This window comes from Heptranchias perlo, chromosome 26 (genome assembly GCF_035084215.1).
Source record: "Heptranchias perlo isolate sHepPer1 chromosome 26, sHepPer1.hap1, whole genome shotgun sequence".
In the NCBI taxonomy this organism is placed as follows: domain Eukaryota; kingdom Metazoa; phylum Chordata; class Chondrichthyes; order Hexanchiformes; family Hexanchidae; genus Heptranchias; species Heptranchias perlo.
In genome coordinates, this window is record NC_090350.1 from 2107993 (window position 1) to 2129114 (window position 21122).

Here is a 21122-nt window from a genome sequence, read left to right on the forward strand (position 1 = left end):
TCTCTCTCCCGAGTGCGTGTCTCTCTCTCTCTCCCGAGTGCGTGTCTCTCTCTCTCTCCAGAGCGCGTGTCTCTCTCTCTCTCCCGAGCGCGTGTCTCTCTCTCTCTCTCTCGAGCGCGTGTCTCTCTCTCTCTCTCTCGAGCGCGTGTCTCTCTCTCTCTCTCTCGAGCGCGTGTCTCTCTCTCTCTCGAGCGCGTGTCTCTCTCTCTCTCGAGCGCGTGTCTCTCTCTCTCTCGAGCGCGTGTCTCTCTCTCTCTCGAGCGCGTGTCTCTCTCTCTCTCGAGCGCGTGTCACTCTCTCTCCCGAGAGCGTGTCTCTCTCTCTCTCGAGCGCGTGTCTCTCTCTCTCTCGAGCGCGTGTCTCTCTCTCTCTCGAGCGCGTGTCTCTCTCTCTCTCGAGCGCGTGTCTCTCTCTCTCTCGAGCGCGTGTCTCTCTCTCTCTCGAGCGCTTGTCTCTCTCTCTCCCGAGCGCGTGTCTCTCTCTCTCCCGAGAGCGTGTCTCTCTCTCTCTCTCGAGCGCGTGTCTCTCTCTCTCTCTCTCGAGCGCGTGTCTCTCTCTCTCTCGAGCGCGTGTCTCTCTCTCTCTCGAGCGCGTGTCTCTCTCTCGAGCGCGTGTCTCTCTCTCTCTCGAGCGCGTGTCTCTCTCTCTCTCGAGCGCGTGTCTCTCTCTCTCGAGCGCGTGTCTCTCTCTCTCGAGCGCGTGTCTCTCTCTGTCGAGCGCGTGTCTCTCTCTCTCGAGCGCGTGTCTCTCTCTGTCGAGCGCGTGTCTCTCTCTCTCGAGCGCGTGTCTCTCTCTCTCGAGTGCCTGTCTCCCTCTCTCTCCACTGCGTGTCTCTCTCTCTCCACCGCGTGTCTCTCTCTCTCTCGAGCGCGTGTCTCTCTCTCTCTCGAGCGCGTGTCTCTCTCTCTCTCGAGCGCGTGTCTCTCTCTCTCTCGAGCGCGTGTCTCTCTCTCTCTCGAGCGCGTGTCTCTCTCTCTCGAGCGCGTGTCTCTCTCTCTCTCGAGCGCGTGTCTCTCTCTCTCTCGAGCGCGTGTCTCTCTCTCTCTCGAGCGCTTGTCTCTCTCTCTCTCGAGCGCCTGTCTCTCTCTCTCGAGCGCGTGTCTCTCTCTCTCTCGAGCGCGTGTCTCTCTCTCTCTCGAGTGCCTGTCTCTCTCTCTCTCCAGAGTGCGTGTCTCTCTCTCTCTCGAGCGCGTGTCTCTCTCTCTCGAGCGCGTGTCTCTCTCTCTCTCGAGCGCCTGTCTCTCTCTCTCTCGAGCGCGTGTCTCTCTCTCTCTCGAGCGCGTGTCTCTCTCTCTCTCGAGCGCTTGTCTCTCTCTCTCTCGAGCGCCTGTCTCTCTCTCTCGAGCGCGTGTCTCTCTCTCTCTCGAGTGCCTGTCTCTCTCTCTCTCCAGAGTGCGTGTCTCTCTCTCTCTCCAGAGTGCGTGTCTCTCTCTCTCTCTCCAGAGTGCGTGTCTCTCTCTCTCTCCAGAGTGCGTGTCTCTCTCTCTCTCCAGAGTGCGTGTCTCTCTCTCTCTCCAGAGTGCGTGTCTCTCTCTCTCTCCAGAGTGCGTGTCTCTCTCTCTCTCCAGAGTGCGTGTCTCTCTCTCTCTCCAGAGCGCGTGTCTCTCTCTCTCTCCAGAGCGCGTGTCTCTCTCTCTCTCCAGAGTGCGTGTCTCTCTCTCTCTCTCCCGAGCGCGTGTCTCTCTCTCTCTCTCGAGCGCGTGTCTCTCTCTCTCTCTCTCGAGCGCGTGTCTCTCTCTCTCTCTCGAGCGCGTGTCTCTCTCTCTCGAGCGCGTGTCTCTCTCTCTCGAGCGCGTGTCTCTCTCTCTCGAGCGCGTGTCTCTCTCTCTCGAGCGCATGTCTCTCTCTGTCGAGCGCGTGTCTCTCTCTCTCGAGCGCGTGTCTCTCTCTCTCGAGTGCCTGTCTCCCTCTCTCTCCACTGCGTGTCTCTCTCTCTCCACCGCGTGTCTCTCTCTCTCTCGAGCGCGTATCTCTCTCTCTCTCGAGCGCGTGTCTCTCTCTCTCTCTCGAGCGCGTGTCTCTCTCTGTGGAGCGCCTTTCTCTCTCTCTCTCGAGCGCGTGTCTCTCTCTCTGTCGAGCGCCTTTCTCTCTCTCTCTCGAGCGCGTGTCTCTCTCTCTCTCTCGAGCGCGTGTCTCTCTCTCTGTCGAGCGCGTGTCTCTCTCTCTCTCGAGCGCGTGTCTCTCTCTCTCTCGAGCGCGTGTCTCTCTCTCTCTCGAGCGCGTGTCTCTCTCTCTCTCGAGGGCGTGTCTCTCTCTCTCTCGATCGCGTGTCTCTCTCTCTCTCTCGAGCGCGTGTCTCCCTCTCTCTCTCGAGGGCGTGTCTCTCTCTCTCTCTCGAGGGCGTGTCTCTCTCTCTCTCTCTCGAGGGCGTGTCTCTCTCTCTCTCTCTTGAGGGCGTGTCTCTCTCTCTCTCGAGGGCGTGTCTCTCTCTCTCTCGAGGGCGTGTCTCTCTCTCTCTCGAGGGCGTGTCTCTCTCTCTCTCGAGGGCGTGTCTCTCTCTCTCTCGAGGGCGTGTCTCTCTCTCTCCCGAGCTCGTGTCTCTCTCTCCCGAGCTCGTGTCTCTCTCTCTCCCGAGCTCGTGTCTCTCTCTCTCTCGAGCGCGTGTCTCTCTCTCTCTCGAGCGCGTGTCTCTCTCTCTCTCGAGCGCGTGTCTCTCTCTCCCTCGAGCGCGTGTCTCTCTCTCCCTCGAGCGCGTGTCTCTCTCTCCCTCGAGCGCGTGTCTCTCTCTCTCTCTCTCGAGCGCGTGTCTCTCTCTCTCTCTCGAGCGCGTGTCTCTCTCTCTCTCTCGAGCGCGTGTCTCTCTCTCTCTCTCCACTGCGTGTCTCTCTCTCGAGCGCGTGTCTCTCTCTCTCTCGAGCGCGTGTCTCTCTCTCTCTCGAGCGCGTGTCTCTCTCTCTCCCGAGTGCGTGTCTCTCTCTCTCTCGAGCGCGTGTCTCTCTCTCTCTCGAGCGCCTGTCTCTCTCTCTCGAGCGCGTGTCTCTATCTCTCTCGAGCGCCTGTCTCTCTCTCTCTCGAGCGCGTGTCTCTCTCTCTCTCGAGCGCGTGTCTCTCTCTCTCTCGAGCGCGTGTCTCTCTCTCTGTCGAGCGCGTGTCTCTCTCTCTGTCGAGCGCGTGTCTCTCTCTCTCTCTCTCCACTGCGTGTCTCTCTCTCTCCACTGCGTGTCTCTCTCTCTCCACTGCGTGTCTCTCTCTCTCTCGAGCGCGTGTCTCTCTCTCTCTCTCGAGCGCGTGTCTCTCTCTCTCTCGAGCGCGTGTCTCTCTCTCTCTCGAGCGCGTGTCTCTCTCTCTCTCGAGCGCGTGTCTCTCTCTCTCTCGAGCGCGTGTCTCTCTCTCTCTCGAGCGCCTGTCTCTCTCTCTCGAGCGCGTGTCTCTCTCTCTCTCGAGCGCGTGTCTCTCTCTCTCTCGAGCGCGTGTCTCTCTCTCTCTCGAGCGCGTGTCTCTCTCTCGAGGGCGTGTCTCTCTCTCTCTCGAGGGCGTGTCTCTCTCTCTCTCGAGCGCGTGTCTCTCTCTCTCTCGAGGGCGCGTCTCTCTCTCTCTCGAGGGCGCGTCTCTCTCTCTCTCGAGGGCGCGTCTCTCTCTCTCTCGAGGGCGCGTCTCTCTCTCTCGAGGGCGCGTCTCTCTCTCTCTCCACTGCGTGTCTCTCTCTCTCTCCACTGCGTGTCGATCTCTCTCGACTGCGTGTCTCTACTGCGTGTCTCTCTCTCTCCACTGCGTGTCTCTCTCTCTCTCTCGAGTGCCTGTCTCTCTCCCTCTCTCTCCACTGCGTGTCTCTCTCTCTCTCTCGAGTGCCTGTCTCTCATGTCCCCTTTTTGCCCTCCTGATTTCTCTCTTAACTCTACTCCGGCAATCTCTATCTCTAGTACAGGTCCCTCTTGCCCCAGAATTGGTCCCAATGCCCCAGGAATCTGAAGCCCTCCCTTCTGCACTATTTCTGCTGCCACACATCCATGTTTCTGTACTCATTAGTGTGTGGCACAGGGGGTAATCCAGAGATGGCCATCTTTGAGGTCCTGTTCTTTAATCTTTTTCCTAGCTCCTGAAACTCTGCCTGTAGGACCTCAGCCCTTTTCCTTCCTATGTCATTAGTTCCCACATGGACCACTACTTCTGGCTGTTCTCCTTCCTCCGCAGGACATTCTGCACCCTCGCAGTGATGTCCTTTACCCTGGCACCAGGGAGGCAACACACCATGTGGGACTCACGTCTGCGGTTGTATAAATACCTGTCTGTCCCCCTGACTCTTGAATCCCCTATTAAAAGTTAAAGGAATAGTGGGGCCAATTTGGGACCAAAAAGGAAATCGTCACATGAGGGCAGAGGGCGTGACTGAGGTACTGAATGAGAACTTAGAATCTGTCTTCACAAAAGAAGAGGATGAAGTTAATGTCGCAGTAAAGGAGGAGGGAGTGGAGATATTGGATAGGATCAAAATAGATAGATAGGAGATGATAAATAGATTGGCATCACTCAAAGTTAACAATCCGCCCGGTCTAGATGGGAAGTATCCTGGGTTGCTGAGGGAAGCAAGGGTGGGAATAGCAGCTCTGGCCACAATCTCCCAATCCTCCTTAGATATGGGAGCAGTGCCAGAGGACTGGAGGATTGCAAATATTACACTCCTATTCAAAAAAGGGGAGAGGGAAAACCTGGTAACTACAGGCCAGTCAGTGGTGGGAAGACTTCTAGAGACCATTGTCAAGGACAAAATTAATTCTCACTTAGAGAAGCATGGTCTAATAAGGGATGGCCAGCACGGATTTGTTAAAGACAAATAGTATCTGACTAACCTGGTTGAGTTCTTTGATGAGGTATTGTCTAAATGGTACTATTTTGAGGGGTTGCAAGAGCAGAGGGCCCTGGGGGTCCATATTCACAAATCTTTGAGGGTGACAGGGCAAGTTGATAAGGTGGTTAAGAAAGCAAATGGGATACTTGTCTTTGTAAATAGGGGCATTGAATACAAAAACAAGGAAGTCATGCTAAACATTTACAAATCACTGGTTAGGCCTCAGCTGGAGTATTGTGACTGTGACCGTGGTAAACTATCCCTCCTCATCCTCTCCACCTGTCTGCAGCCTTTGACACATTGACCACTCCATCCTCCTCCACCGCCTCTCCTCCATCGTCCAGCTGGGTGGGACTGCCCTCGCCTGGTTCCATTCTTATCTATCCAGTCGTAGCCAGAGAATCTCCTGCAATGGCTTCTCTTCCCGCTCCCACACCGTTACCTCTGGAGTTCCCCCAAGGATCTATCCTTGGCCCCCCTCCTATGTCGGATTTACACGCTGCCTCTCGGCGACATCATCTGAAAACACAATGTCAGATTCCACATGTACGCTGACGACACCCAGCTCTACCTCACCACCACCTCTCTCGACCCCTCCACTGTCTCTCATTTGTCACATTGCTTGTCTGACGTCCAGTACCGGATCAGCAGAAATTTCCTCCAACTAAATATTGGGAAGACAGAAGTCATTGTCTTCGGTCCCCACCGCCTACTCCATCCCTCTCCCCGGCCACTGTCTGAGGCTGAACCAGACCGTTCGCAACCTCGTCATCCTATTTGACCCTGAGATGAGCTTCTGACCCCATATCCGCTCCATCACCCGGGCTGCCTACTTCCACCCCCGTAACATCGCCCGTCTCTGCCCCTGCCTCAGCTCATCTGCTGCTGAAACCCTCATCCATGTCTTTGTTACCTCCAGACTGGACTATTCCAATGCTCTCCTGACCGGCCTCCCATCTTCCACCCTCTATAAACTTGAGCTCATCCAAAACTCTGCTGCCCGTATCCTAACTCGCACCAAGTCCCATTCTCCCATCACCCCCTGTGCTCGCTGACCTACATTGGCTCCCGGTCCGGGAACACCTCGATTTTAAAATTCTCATCCTTGTTTTCAAATCCCTCCATGGCCTCGCCCCTCCCTATCTCTGTAACCTCCTCCAGCCCTACAACCCTCCGAGATCTCTGCGCTCCTCCAGTTCTGGTCTCTTGTGCATCCCCGATTTTAATCACTCCACCATTGGCGGCCGTGCCTTCAGCTGCCTAGGCCCTGAGCTCTGGAATTCCCTCCCTATACCTCTCCGCCTCTCCACTTCTCTCTGCTTTTTTAAGACGCTCCTTAAAACTCACCTCTTTGACCAAGCTTTTGGTCACCTGTCCTATATCTCCTTATGTGGCTCGGTGTCAAATTTTGTTTGATAATCGCTCCTGTGAAGCACCTTGGACATTTTACTATGTTAAAGGCGCTATATAAATGCAAGCTGTTGTTGTTATATTCAAATTTAAGACCTTCCTCCTCATTTGGCCCAGGTTGGTTTGAGTTCATATCATGATAGTCGGTACAGACAGGAGGAGGCCACGTGCCTGTGCAGGCTCTTTGAAAGAGCTATCCATTTAGTCCCATTCCCCTGCTCTTTCCCCGTAGCCCTGTCAATTCTTTCCCTTCAAGTATTTATCTAATTCCATTTTGAAAGTTACTATTGAAAGTTCAGTCACGTTAGCGCAGGTTTGGCCCAGGTTAGTGCGGGATTGGCCCATGTTAGCCTTGGTTTGGCCCAGGTTAGTGCGGGATTGGCCCATGTTAGCCTTGGTTTGGCCCAGGTTAGTCCGGGTTTGGTAAAGGTTCGTCTTGGTTGTCCCTGTTTGACACATCATCTTAAAAATTAGAGCTTGGCTGTTCAGGGGTGATGTCAGGAAGCACTTCTTCACAAAGGGGAGTGGAAATCTGGAACTCTCTCCCAAAAAAGCTGTGGTTGCTGGGGATCAGTTGGAGCTTTTAAGACTGAGATCGATAGATTTTTGTGAGGTTAGTGACATAGAGGGTAAAGGGAATTGAGGTAAAGATCAGCCATGATCTCATTGAATGGCTTAAGGGGCTGAATGACCTCCTGTTTCCATGCTCCTAGCTTCAGTTTTTGGTTCGGTACAGCTTAGTTCAGATGGGCTCGGGTCAGCTCAGGTCAGGCACCAGGCCACATTCTGATGCTCTTGTCTTTTTATGCTTTGTAGATGCGCAGCCAACAGAGGCAGAGGCTGGGGTGTGGAACCAGGTGAACACGGCCCTGGAGGAAGCTCGGGGCATTCTGGCCGAGCTCCAGGTATACACTGGGGCTGGGCAAGACATCCGTCAGGTGAGTTACAGGTTTCAGCCTGGAGTGGAGCACAGCCCCGACCCTGACCCCAACACCAAACCTGCACAGTCCCTGTTGCTGTCCCACTGGGAGAACCTTCACCACCTGGACTGCAGCGGTTCAAGAAGGTGGCTCACCACCACCTTCTCAAGGGCAATTAGGGATGGGCAATAAATGCCGGCCTCGCCAGTGACGCCCACATCCCATGAATGAATTTTAAAAAACTCTCTGTCCAAGTCCCAGTCCCATTCCCCAGCCCCCAGTTCCATCCCCAGTCCCCCGTCCCCATATAGGCTGATTAGTCTAGCACGTCAATTGTGGGGAAGTTACTAGAATCTGTTATTAGGGATAGAGTGACTGAGCATTTGGACAAATATGAGCTGATCAGAGAGAGCCAGTGTGGGTTTGTAAAGGGTAAAGTCATGTCTAATGAACCGAGTTGAATTTTTAAGGAGGTAACTAATGTGGTAGATAAGGGAGTGTCTATGGATGTTATTTAAATGGACTTCCAGAAGGCATTCAATAAGGTTCCACATAAGAAACTGTTAACAGAAATGAAAGTGCATTGAATTGGAGGCAACCTATTGGCTTGGGTAGGGAATTGGTTAGGAGGCAGGAGACAGAGAGTGGGGATAACGGGTATGTATTCAAATAGGCAGGATGTGACTAGTGGTGACCCCCAGGGATCTGTCCTGGGGCCTCACCTTTTCACTATATTTATAAATAACTTGGATGAAGGAATAGAGAGCCGTGTATCTGAAGTTTGCAGCCGACTCTGAGTTAGGAGGCAAAGTAAATAGTGTAGATGGGAGCAGAAAGTTGCAAAGGGACATTGATAGATTCAGTGAGTGGGCAAAACTGCAGCAGATGGAGTTCAACATGGGGAAGTGTGAGGTCATCCACTTTGGACTGAAGAAAGATAAATCAGGGTATTTTCTAAATGGGGAGAAGCTCGGAACTGTGGAGGAGCAGAGAAATTTAGGGGTCCAAGTACAGAAATCACTCAAAACTAGTGGACAGGTTCAGAAAATGATCAAAAAACTAATGGAATGTTGGCCTTTATTTCAGGAGAGCTGGAATACAAAGGGGTGGACGTTATATTACAGATGTGCAGAGCTCTGTTTAAACCCCATCTGGAGAACGACATTCAGTTCTGGGCACCGCCCCTCAGGAAGGATATATCGGCCTTGGAGGGGGTGCAGCGCAGATTCACCAGAATAATACCGGGGCTAAAAGGGTTAAATTATGAGGACAGGTTTCATAGACTAGGCTTGTATTCCCATAAATATAGAAGATTGAGGAGAGATTTAATTGAGGTGTTTAAGATGATTAAAGGATTTGATAGGGTCGATAGAGAGAAACTATTTCCTCTGGTGGGGGAGTCCAGAACAAGGGGGCAGAACCTTAAAATTAGAGCCAGGCCGTTCAGGGGTGATGTCAGGAAGCATTTCTTCACACAAAGGGAGTGGAAATCTGGAACTCTCTCCCCAAAAAAACATTGAAAATTTCAAAATTGAGATTGGTATATTTTTGTTGGGTATTAAGGGTTACGGAACCAAGGCGGGTAAATGGAGTTAAGATACAGATCAGCCATGATCTAGTTGAATGGTCATGATGTGGAGAATGGTGGAACAGGTTCAAGAGGCTGAATGGCCTTCTCCTGTTCCTATGTCCTCCTGTTCCTATGTCCCCCAGTCCCCCGAACAAACCTCACACCCTGAGAACCCTCCAGCTCCCTGTGAGTTATTGCCAGACGTCTGTGTCTGGTGACTGTCAGGAGCTGCAGCTGATTCACAGGCTCCATGTTGTTCTCACTGCTGTCCGTAATCTTTCCAGAGCAGCAGAACTAGCAGCAACTGTACTGTACTTGCTGGGTTAGCCTGCCAGTCCGGTCAATCTAACTCTGGAGCCACACTGCCAGGCCGGTCAGTCTAACTCTGGAGCCACACTGCCAGGCCGGTCAGTCTAACTCTGGAGCCACACTGCCAGGCCGGTCAATCTAACTCTGGAGCCACACTGCCAGGCCGGTCAGTCTAACTCTGGAGCCACACTGCCAGGCCGGTCAGTCTAACTCTGGAGCCACACTGCCAGGCCGGTCAGTCTAACTCTGGAGCCACACTGCCAGGCCGGTCAGTCTAACTCTGGAGCCACACTGCCAGGCCGGTCAGTCTAACTCTGGAGCCACACTGCCAGGCCGGTCAGTCTAACTCTGGAGCTACACTGCCAGGCCGGTCAGTCTAACTCTGGAGCCACACTGCCAGGCTGGTCAGTCTAACTCTGGTAACACTGTGGGTGCCCGTTGAACATCCAAGATGGCGTCTTGGCTGCGCACGGACGTTGCGAGCGTGACGCGTGCCGGACACCATCTTGGTCTAGGAGTTGGCACATGGGCAAATACCGAACGCTGGAAGCGTGTAAAGTAGGGAGAAAATGGATACAATCAGTGTGCAACGCAGATTTAAAGTGATAGACACCATTTTGGGACTTAACGCTCAACTCTTAACCCCGACCATCTGAACGTGTCTTAGAGTTCCTGGAGGACCCGCACACTGGCCTATTTAAAGGGACCATGCAGGATTTACAGGCTAGTGGCTGGATTATTGCTTCTGGCTGCCGAGACATTTGTAACTGTTTTTGGAACTCTCCTAGACTTGAACACTAGGGTGCAGGGACATAGCCTAACATTAAAACCAGGACGTGCAGGAGTGAAGTTAGGAAACGCTGTTACACGCAAAGGGTGGGAGACGTTTGGAACTCTCTTCTGCAGACGGCAGTTGATGCCAGCTCAATTGTGAATGTTAAATCTGAGATTGATAGATTTCTGTGAACCAGGGGTATTAAGGGATATGGGGCTAAGGTGGATAAATGGAATCAGGTCACAGATCCAGCATGATCTCATTGAATGGCGGAACAGGCTCGAGGGGCTAAATGCCATTGCCACTTGCTGCCTCCTGTTATGCGCCACCTTCTCCTGTAAGAAAGCGGGACGTGTGACTGGGTGACGCACCTGTCATGGTTGAATAGCTGCCAGTGTGGCCTGTGAGTTGTGGGTGGGCGGCTTGCAACAGTAGTAATGTATGAGGGTGAGAGGAAGCATCTGATTGAGTACTGATGGAAAGAGTTTGTTGGTATTTTTGTTTATTCGTTCATGGGATGTGGGCGTCGCTGGCGAGGCCGGCATTTATTGCCCATCCCTAATTGCCCTTGAGAAGGTGGTGGTGAGCCGCCTTCTTGAACCGCTGCAGTCCGTGTGGTGAAGGTTTTCCCACAGTGCTGTTAGGAAGGGAGTTCCAGGATTTTGACCCAGCAACGATGAAGGAACGGCGATATATTTCCAAGTCGGGATGGTGTGTGACTTGGAGGGGAACGTGCAGGTGGTGTTGTTCCCATGTGCCTGCTGCTCTTGTCCTTCTAGGTGGTAGAGGTCGCGGGTTTGGGAGGTGCTGTCGAAGAAGCCTTGGCGAGTTGCTGCAGTGCATCCTGTGGATGGTACACACTGCAGCCACTGTGCGCCGGTGGTGAAGGGAGTGAATGTTTAGGGTGGTGGATGGGGTGCCAATCAAGCGGGCTGGTTTGTCCTGGATGGTGTTGAGCTTCTTGAGTGTTGTTGGAGCTGCACTCATCCAGGCAATTGGAGAGTATTCCATCACACTCCTGACTTGTGCCTTGTAGATGGTGGAAAGGCTTTGGGGAGTCAGGAGGTGAGTCACTCGCCGCAGAATACCCAGCCTCAGACCTGCTCTTGTAGCCACAGTATTTATATGGCTGGTCCAGTTAAGTTTCTGGTCAATGGTGACCCCCAGGATGTTGATGGTGGGGGATTCGGCGATGGTAATGCCGTTGAATGTCAAGGGGAGGTGGTTAGACTCTCTCTTGTTGGAGATGGTCATTGCCTGGCACTTGTCTGGTGCAAATGTTACTTGCCACTTATCAGCCCAAGCCTGGATGTTGTCCAGGTCTTGCTGCATGCGGGCTCGGACTGCTTCATTATCTGAGGGGTTGCGAATGGAACTGAACACTGTGCAATCATCAGCGAACATCCCCATTTCTGACCTTATGATGGAGGGGAGGTCGTTGATGAAGCAGCTGAAGATGGTTGGGCCTGGGACACTGCCCTGAGGAACTCCTGCAGCAATGTTCTGGGGCTGAGATGATTGGCCTCCAACAACCACTACCATCTTCCTTTGTGCTAGGTATGACTCCAGCCACTAGAGAGTTTTCCCCTGATTCCCATTGACTTCAATTTTACTAGGGCTCCTTGGTGCCACACTTGGTCAAATGCTGCCTTGATGTCAAGGGCAGTCACTCTCACCTCACCTCTGGAATTCAGCTCTTTTGTCCATGTTTGGACCAAGGCTGTAATGAGGTCTGGAGCCGAGTGGTCCTGGCGGAACCCAAACTGAGCGTCGGTGAGCAGGTTATTGGTGAGTACGTGCCGCTTGATAGCACTGTCGACGACACCATCCATCACTTTGCTGATGATTGAGAGTAGACTGATGGGGCGGTAATTGGCCGGATTGAATTTGTCCTGCTTTTTGTGGACAGGACATACCTGGGCAATTTTCCACATTGTCGGGTAGATGCGAGTGTTGTAGCTGTACTGGAACAGCTTGGCTAGAGGCATGGCTAGTTCTGGAGCACAAGTCTTCAGCACTACAGCCGGGATGTTGTCGGGGCCCATAGCCTTTGTTGTATCCAGTGCACTCAGCCGTTTCTTGATATTACGTGGAGTGAATTGAATTGGCTGAAGGTGGCTTCTGTGACGGTGAGGATATCGGGAGGAGACCGAGATGGATCATCCACTCGGCACTTCTGGCTGAAGATGGTGTGATGGGGGTGTAGTGTGTGGAGCAATGGATGCAGCTAGTGGTGCAGTTGGTAGGAGACACCACTTGACAGTTGACCTCACTCACCTTGACCACTCATATCAAAGCATTGAACTTCTTCCTGCACTGCGTCCATGTTCATGATGCTGTATGCCTGGCATTGACTTTGTCTCCCACTGCCTTTTGGGTATATGTCTGGAGGGCCTCTTGCAACCCCCCCTCCCCACTGCGGATATGGACTGTCCCTCCTTCTGTCCACCTCTTACACCAAGGCCTCTGGTGCATCATCTGAGAATCTTGGTGCACGGACTCTCGCAGGCCTGTTACTAACTCAGATCGGCAGATTGGAGGATGTGGGATTTAGTAGTGCGCAACCTTTATTCAATGTTTTCACATAACTCATCAGTGTGTAAACATAAGGATGAGACCTGCATCTGTGTTTTACGCGTGCAATGTCTGATCTCCGTTCAGACTCCTTGCAGACAGCAGACTATTATTTTTAGAAAAAAACAGCTACCAGCTACCTTTAAGAGATTTGAAGAGACAGCCTGCCTTTAAGAAATTGGGACTGTCCCAGCTGGTGGAAAATGCGAATTGCATTGAATCCTCATGTCAACGCTGATTTCCAACGCTGCTTGCAGGTAAGTCCTCAGGCCTTGCAAAAGTTTCATCCTGCCTGCACAGGAGCCATTGGCTGCAGGGTAATAGTGGATTCCGTTACCCGCGCCCAATAATGGGTCCTATCAAATTTTTCTCCCTGTGTTTCTAGGCCATACAGAACCCAAGTGATGGGCAGATGCAGCAGAAGGCATGGGATGCCGTGCGCCCACTAGTTGGCAAGCTGAAGAGGTTCTACGAGTTCTCCCTAAGGCTGGGTAAGTCAAACTCACAGACCCCCGACACCCGGGGTGGGTGGGGGGGGGCACTTCCTGACAAAAGTGCTGAGAGTGGAAATTGGGAACTCTCTTCCTCAAAAAGCTGTTGAGGTTGGGGGTCAACAGAAAATATCAAAACTGAGATTGTTAGATTTTTGTTAGGTAAGGGTATCAAGGGTTATGGAACAAAGGCAGGTAAATGGAGTTCAGATATAGGTCAGCCGTGATCTAATTGAATGGCGGAATTGGCTCGAGCGGCTGAATGGCCTCCTCCTCTTTCTGTGTATTATAGTCGGCACAGCACAGGAGCAGGCCGTTCGGCCCATTGTGCCTGTGCCAGCTCTTTGAAAGAGACCCTGGAAAGTTTTTCCCTTCAAGTATTTATCTAATTCCCTTTTGAAAGTTATTATTGAATCTGCTTCCACCGCCCTTTCAGGCAGTGAATTCCAGATCATAACAACTCGATGTGTAAAAAAATGTTTCCTCATGTCGCCTCTGGCTCCTTTGCCGATCACCTTAACTCTGTGTCCTCTGGTTACAGTCCCCTCTGCCACTGGAAACAGTCCCTCTTTATTTACTCTATCAAAACCTATCATGATTTTGAACACCTCGATCAAATCTCCCCTCAACCTTCTCTGTTCTAAGGAGAACAACCCCAGCTTCTCCAGTCTCTCCACATAACTGAAGTCCCTCATCCCTGGAACCATTCTAGAAAATCTCCTCTGTACCGTCTCTACGGCCTTGAAATCCTTCCTAAAGTGCGATGCCCAGAATTGAACCCAATATCCCAGCTGAGGCCTAACCAGTGATTTATAAAGGTTCAGCATAACTTCCTTGCTTTTGTACTCTATGCCTCTATTTATAAAGCCCAGGTTCTCATCTTTTTTAACAACCTTCCCAACTGGTCCTGCCACCTTCAAAGATTTGTGTATGTGCACCCCCAGGTTCCTGCACCCCCTTTAAAATTGTACCATTTAGTTTATATTGCCTCTCCTCATTCTTCATCCCAAAATGCATCACTTCACACTTCACGGCGTTAAATTTTCATCTGCCATGTGTCTGCCCATTTCACCAGTCTGTCTCTGTCCTCCTGAAGTCTGTTACTATCCTCCACATTGTTTACTATATTTCCAAGTTTTGTGTCATCTGCAAACTTTGAAATTATACCCTCTATACCCAAGTCTGGGTCACTAATATGTATCAAAAGAAGCAGTGATCCTAATACTGACCCCTGGGGAACACCACTGTATACTTCCCTCCAGTCTGAAAAACAACCGTTCACCACGAGTCTTTTTTATTCGTTCATGGGATGTGGGCGTCGCTGGCGAGGCCGGCATTTATTGCCCATCCCTAATTGCCCTTGAGAAGGTGGTGGTGAGCCGCCTTCTTGAACCACTGCAGTCCGTGTGGTGAAGGTTCTCCCACAGTGCTGTTAGGAAGGGAGTTCCAGGATTTTGACCCAGTGACGATGAAGGAACGGCGATATATTTCCAAGTCGGGATGGTGTGTGACTTGGAGGGGAACGTGCAGCTGGTGTTGTTCCCATGTGCCTGCTGCTCTTGTCCTTCCAGGTGGTAGAGGTCGCGGGTTTGGGAGGTGCTGTCGAAGAAGCCTTGGCGAGTTGCTGCAGTGCATCCTGTGTGCCGGTGGTGAAGGGAGTGAATGTTTAGGGTGGTGGATGGGGTGCCAATCAAGCGGGCTGCTTTGTCCTGGATGGTGTTGATCTTTTTGAGTGTTGTTGGAGCTGCACTCATCCAAGCAAGTGGAGAGTATTCCCTCAAACTCTTGACTTGTGCCTTGTAGATGGTGGAAAGGCTCTGGGGAGTCAAGAGGTGAGTCACTCGCCGCAGAATACCCAGCCTCTGACCTGCTCTTGTAGCCACAGTATTTATATGGCTGGTCCAGTTAAGTTTCTGGTCAATGGTGACCCCAGGATGTTGATGGTGGGGGATTTGGCGATGGTAATGCCGTTGAATGTCAAGGGGAGGTGGTTAGACTCTCTCTTGTTGGAGAAGGTCATTGCCTGGCGTGAATGTTACTTGCCACTTATCAGCCCAAGCCTGGATGTTGTCCAGGTCTTGCTGCATGCTGGCACGGACTGCTTCATTATCTGAGGGGTTGCTCTTTCTGTCCCTTTGTCAATTTTGTATCCACGCTGCCACTGTCCCTTTAACCCCATGAGCTTTAATTCTGCTAACAGGTCTATTATGTAGCACTTTATCAACCACACAATGGACTTGTCTCTATGTCCCTACAGAATCATACAATCATTACAGCACAGAAGGAGGCCATTTGGCCCATCGAGCCTGTGCTGGCTCTTTGTAAGAGCAATCCAGTTAGTCCCATTCCCCCCTCTTTCCCCGTATCCTTGCAGATTTTTTCCCTTCAAGTATTTATCCAGTTCCTTTTTTAAAGCCACGATTGAATCTGCTTCCACCTCCCTTTCAGGCAGCACATTCCAGATCATAACTACTCGCTGCGTAAAAAATGTTTTTCCTCATGTCGCCTCTGGTTCTTTTGCCAATCATCTTAAATCTTTTTCCTCTGGTTCTTGACCCTTCCGCCAATGGGAACAGTTTCTCTTTATTTACTTTATTTAGACCCTTCATGATTTTGAATACCTCGACCAAATCTCCTCTCAACCGTCTCTGTTCCAACGAGAACAACCCCAGCTTCTCCAGTCAATCCGTGTAACTAAAGTCCCTCAAACCTGGAACCATTCTAGTAAATCTCTTCTGCACCCTCTCTAAGGCCTTCACATCCTTCCTAAAGTGCGGGGCCCACAATTGACACAATACTCTCTACCACAAACGGCAATTGATACTAGCTCAATTGCTAATTTAAATGTGAGATCGATAGGCTTTTTGCCAACCAAAGGTATTAAGGGATATGGGCCAAAGGCAGGTATATGGAGTTAGATCACAAATCAGCCATAATCTTATCAAATGGCGGAGCAGGCACGAGGGGCTGAATGGCCTACTCCTGTTCCTATGTTCCTATTCCAGTTGTGGCCGAACCAGTGTTTTATAAAGGTTCAACGTAACTTCCTTGCTTTTGTACTCTATACCTCTATTTATAAAGCCCATGATCCCGGATGCTTTTTTAACCACTTTCTCAACCTGTCCTGCCACCTTCAAAGGTCTCTGTTCCTTCACCCACTTTAGAATTGTACCATTTAGTTTATTTTGCCTCTCCTCATTCTTCCTGCCAAAATGTATCACTTTGCATTTCTCTGCATTAAACTTCGTCTGCCATGTGTCTGCCCATTCCACCAGCCTGTCAATATCCTCTTGAAGTCTATCACTATCCTCCTCACTGTTTGCTACACTTCCAAGTTTTGTGTCATCTGGAAATTTTGAAACTGTGCCCTGTACACCCAAGTCCAAGTCATTAATATATATCAAGAAAAGCAGTGGTCCTAGCACTGACCCCTGGGGAACACCACTGTACACCTCCCTCCAGTCCGAAAAACAACCGTTCACCACTACTCTCTGTTTCCTGTCACTTAGCCAATTTTATATCCATGTTGCTACTGCCCCTTTTATTCCATGGGCTTGAATTTTGCTGACAAGCCTATTTTGCGGCACTTTATCAAACACCTTTTGAAAGTTCATATACACAACATCAACCGCATTGTCCTCATCAACCCTCTCCGTTACCTCATCAAAAAACTCAATCAAGTTAGTTAAACACGATTTGCCTTTAACAAATCTGTGCTGGCTTTCCTTTATTAATCCATGCTTCTCCAAGTGACTATTAATTCTGTCCCGGATTATCGTTTCCAAAAGCTTCCCCACCACCGAGGTTAAACTGACTGGCCTGTAGTTGCTGGGTTTATCCTTACACCCTTTTTTGAACAAGGGTGTAACATTTGCAATTCTCCAGTCCTCTGGCACCACCCCCGTATCTACGGATGTTTGGAAGATTATGGCCAGTACCTCCGCAATTTCCACCCTTACTTCCCTCAGCAACCTAAGATGCATCCCATCCGGACCAGGTGACTTATCTACTTTAAGTACAGCTAGCCTTTCCAGTATCTCCTCTTTATCAATTTTTAGCCCATCCAGTATCTCAACCACCTCTTCTTTTACTGAGACTGTGGCAGCATCTTCTTCCTTGGTAAAGACAGATGCAAAGTACTCATTTAGTACCTCGGCCATGCCCTCTGCCTCCATGAGTAGATCTCCTTTATGGTCACTAATCGGCCCCACCTTTCCTCTTACTACCCGTTTACTGTTAACATGCCTTTGGAAGACTTTTGGATTCCCTTTTCTGTTGGCCCCCAGTCTATTCTCAGACTCTCTCTTTGCCCCTCCTATTTCCTTTTTCACTTCCCCTCTGAACTTTCTATATTCAGCCTGGTTCTCACTTGTATTATAAACCTGATATCTGCCATACGCCCCTTTTTCTGCTCCATCTTATTCTCTATCTCTTTTGTCATCCAGGGAGCTCTGGCTTTAGTTGCCCTCCCTTTCTCCCTCGTGGGAATGTACTTAGACTGTACCCGAACCATCTCCTCTTTAAAGGCCGCCCATTGTTCAAATTACAGATTTGCCTGCCAATCTTTGATTCCAATTTACCCGGTCCAGATCTGTTCTCATCCCACTGAAATTGGCCCTCCTCCAATTAAGTATTTTTACTCTAGATTGCAGCTTAGGAACATAGGAACAGGAGTAGGCCATTCAGCCCCTCGTGCCTGCTCTGCCATTTGATAAGATCATGGCTGATCTGTGATCTAACTCCATATACCTGCCTTTGGCCCATATCCCTTAATACCTTTGGTTGCCAAAAAGCTATCTTATCTCAGATTTAAATTTAGCAATTGAGCGAGTATCAATTGCCATTTGCGGAAGAGAGTTCCAAACTTCTACCACCCTTTGTGTGTAGAAATGTTTTCTAATCTCGCTCCTGAAAGGTCTGGCTCTAATTTTTAGACTGTGCCCCCTACTCCTAAAATCCCCAACCAGCGGAAATAGTTTCTCTCTATCCACCCTATCTGTTCCCCTTAATATCTTATAAACTTCGATCAGATCACCCCTTGGCCTTCGAAACTCCAGAGAATACAACCCCAATTTGTGTAATCTCTCCTCGTAACTTAACCCTTGAAGTCCGGGTATCCTATTCAATAACTAATCTAAACCTGATGATACTATTCCCGAAATGTTCTCCCACTGACACTTGCTCCACTTGACCCACCTCGTTCCCCAGAACTAGATCCAGCAATGCCTCCTTCCTCGTTGGGCCGGAAACATACTGATCAAGAAAGTTCTCCTGAACACACTTCAGAAATTCCTCCCCCTATCTGCCCTTTACACTATTACTATCCCAGTCTATAGTCGGATAGTTGAAGTCCCCCATTATCACTGGTCTATAGTTCTTGCACCTCTCTGTAATTTCCCTGCTAATTTGCTCCTCTATCTCCTTCCCACTAGTTGGTGACCTATAGAATACACCCAGTAGTGTAATGGCACCTCTATTGTTTCTTAACTCTAACCAAATAGATTCTGTCCTTGACCCCTCCAGAACATCCTCTCTCTCCAGCACTGCAATATTCTCCGTAATCAATCTTTCCTGAACACCTAGTATCCAGGAATATTTAGTTTCCAATCCTGCCCTTTTTTGAGCCAGGTCTTTGTTATCACCATGACATCATATTCCCATGTGGCTATTTAAGAACATAAGAAATAGGAGCAGGAGTAGGTCGTACGGCCGCTCAAGTCTGCTCTGCCACTCAATCAGATCATGGCTGATAATTGCGCCTGCAGCTCACCAACCTTGTTTACCACACTTCGTGTGTTTACACACATGCACTGAAAACCTATCTTAGACCTTCTCATATTCTCTCTTAGTCTGATCCCACCTAATACTGTACTATTTCCTACTCTAGGGCTATCTGTCTCTCCCAATCCTTAGTTCACATTGTTTCTCCTTTCTAATGCTACATCCTGGTGCCCATCCCCCTGCCAAATTAGTTTAAACCCTCCCCCACAGCACCAGTGAACCTCCCCGCGAGGATATTGGTCCCAGCTCTGTTGAGGTGCAACCCGTCCATCTTCAACAGATCCCTCCTGCCCCAGAACTAGTCCCAATGCCCCAGGAATCTGAAGCCCTCCCTCCTGCACCATATCTATAGCCACGTATTAACCTGCCTTATCTTCCTATTCCTATTATTTGTTATTTATATTAATGATTTGGATGAGAATTTAGGAGGCATGGTTAGTAAGTTTGCAGATGACACCAAGATTGGTGGCATTGTGGACAGTGAAGAAGGTTATCTAGGATTGCAACGGGATCTTGATAAATTGGGCCAGTGGGCCGATGAATGGCAGATGGAGTTTAATTTCGATAAATGTGAGGTGATGCATTTTGGTAGATCGAATCGGGCCAGGACCTACTCCGTTAATGGTAGGGCGTTGGGGAGAGTTATAGAACAAAGAGATCTGGGAGTACAGGTTCATAGCTCCTTGAAAGCGGAGTCACAGGTGGATAGGGTGGTGAAGAAGGCATTCAGCATGCTTGGTTTCATTGGTCAGAACATTGAATGCAGGAGTTGGGATGTCTTGTTGAAGTTGTACAGGGCATTGGTGAGGCCACACTTGGAATACTGTGTACAGTTCTGGTCACCCTATTATAGAAAGGATATTATTAAACTAGAAAGAGTGCAGAAAAGATTTACTAGGATGCTACCGGGACTTGATGGTTTGACTTACAGGGAGAGGTTAGACAGACTGGGACTTTTTTCCCTGGAGAGTAGGAGGTTGAGGGGTGATCTTATACAAGTCTATAAAATAATGAGGGGCATAGATAAGGTCGATAGTCAAAATCTTTTCCCAAAGGTAGGGGAGTCTATAACGAGGGGGCATAGATTTAAGGTGAGAGGGGAGAGATACAAAAGGGTCCAGAGGGGCAATTTTTTCACTCAAAGGGTGGTGAGTGTCTGGAACGAGCTGCCAGAGGCAGTAGTAGAGGCGGGTACAATTTTGTCTTTTAAAAAGCATTTGGACAGTTACATGGGTAAGATGGGTATAGAGGGATATGGGCCAAGTGCAGGCAATTGGGACTAGCTTAGTGGTATAAACTGGGCGACATGGACATGTTGGGCCGAAGGGCCTGTTTCCATGTTGTAACTTCTATGATTCTATGATTCTATCCTCACTAGTGCGAGGCACTGGGAGTAATCCAGAGATTACTACCTTTGAGGTCCTGCTTTTTAACTTCCTCCGTAGCTCCTGAAACTCTGACCGCAAGACCCTTTTCCTTCCGATGTCATTGGTTCCCACATGGACCACAACTTGTGGCCATTCCTCTCCCCCCCCCCCCACCTCAGAATGTTCTGCACCCTCGCAGTGATGTCCTTTACCCCGGCACCAGGGGGCCAACACACCATGTGGGATTCACGTCAGCGGTCAGAGAAGCGCCTGTCTGTCCCCCTGACTATCGAATCCCCTGTGATTACTGCATCTCTACACTTCACTGTGCCCCCCTGTGCAGTCCTTTGCCCCACGGTGCTATGCTCAGGACTGCACTCCTTCGAGGTGTCGTCACCCTCACTGAATACCAGTTTGAGAGTGGCCACACACCCAGACGATTCCTGCACTGCCTGCCTCTTCCTGCCCTTTCCGATGGCCCCACTTACTATCCTGAAGTCTCTGTGTCTGTGGGGTGACCACCTCCTGGGACGGACGATCCAGGAAACCTTCAGCCTCCCTCATGCTCTGCAGTGACTCCAGTCGCCCCTCAAGCTCAGAAACCCTCACCTAGAGCTCGAGCAACTGGAGGCATTTCCTGCACACGTGGCCCTCCAGAACACATGAAACGTCCTGAAGTTCCCACATGGGGCAGGAATTGCAGGCAATGGGTCTCAGCGGCCCATCCATTATATTTAGAAACCTTATTTTTCTAAACTCCCTTTAGATACTCGATTATTATTAATTTACTTACTGTTTACTTAACCTGATTAACCGACCCTTTTATTCCAGGTCTCTCCGAGCTCCTCCTCTCTGTTCACTGTTCTTCCCCCTCACCAATTTCTCAAGTTCGCACTCAGTTGACGATGCGCTCTGTGTTTCAGTGGATACCTTCTATTTTATACATCCCTTGAGAACACCAGTCACAGCTGCTGAACGACAGTCTGTATGTTCCAATGTCCCCATTTCTCACTTACGCCCACAGAGTTTCAAGGATGCGGAGAGAGTCCTCAGCAGGTGCCCACACCACTAGACTGCCCTCTGGGGGAGGAGCTGGGATTCCTGGTGAAGGTCACTGCCTCCAGGGATGAGGATTTGTC

General features: G+C 50.3%; 1 long non-coding RNA gene across 1 annotated transcript; it reads left to right on the forward strand.

Annotated features, from left to right (window-relative positions):
• Positions 1–7009: 7009 nt before the first annotated feature.
• On the forward strand, positions 7010–21022 carry LOC137342482 (uncharacterized). The gene is made up of 3 exons (XR_010967273.1): positions 7010–7134; positions 12730–12835; positions 21008–21022. It is a non-coding gene; the product is annotated as an uncharacterized lncRNA (long non-coding RNA).
• Positions 21023–21122: the final 100 nt, after the last annotated feature.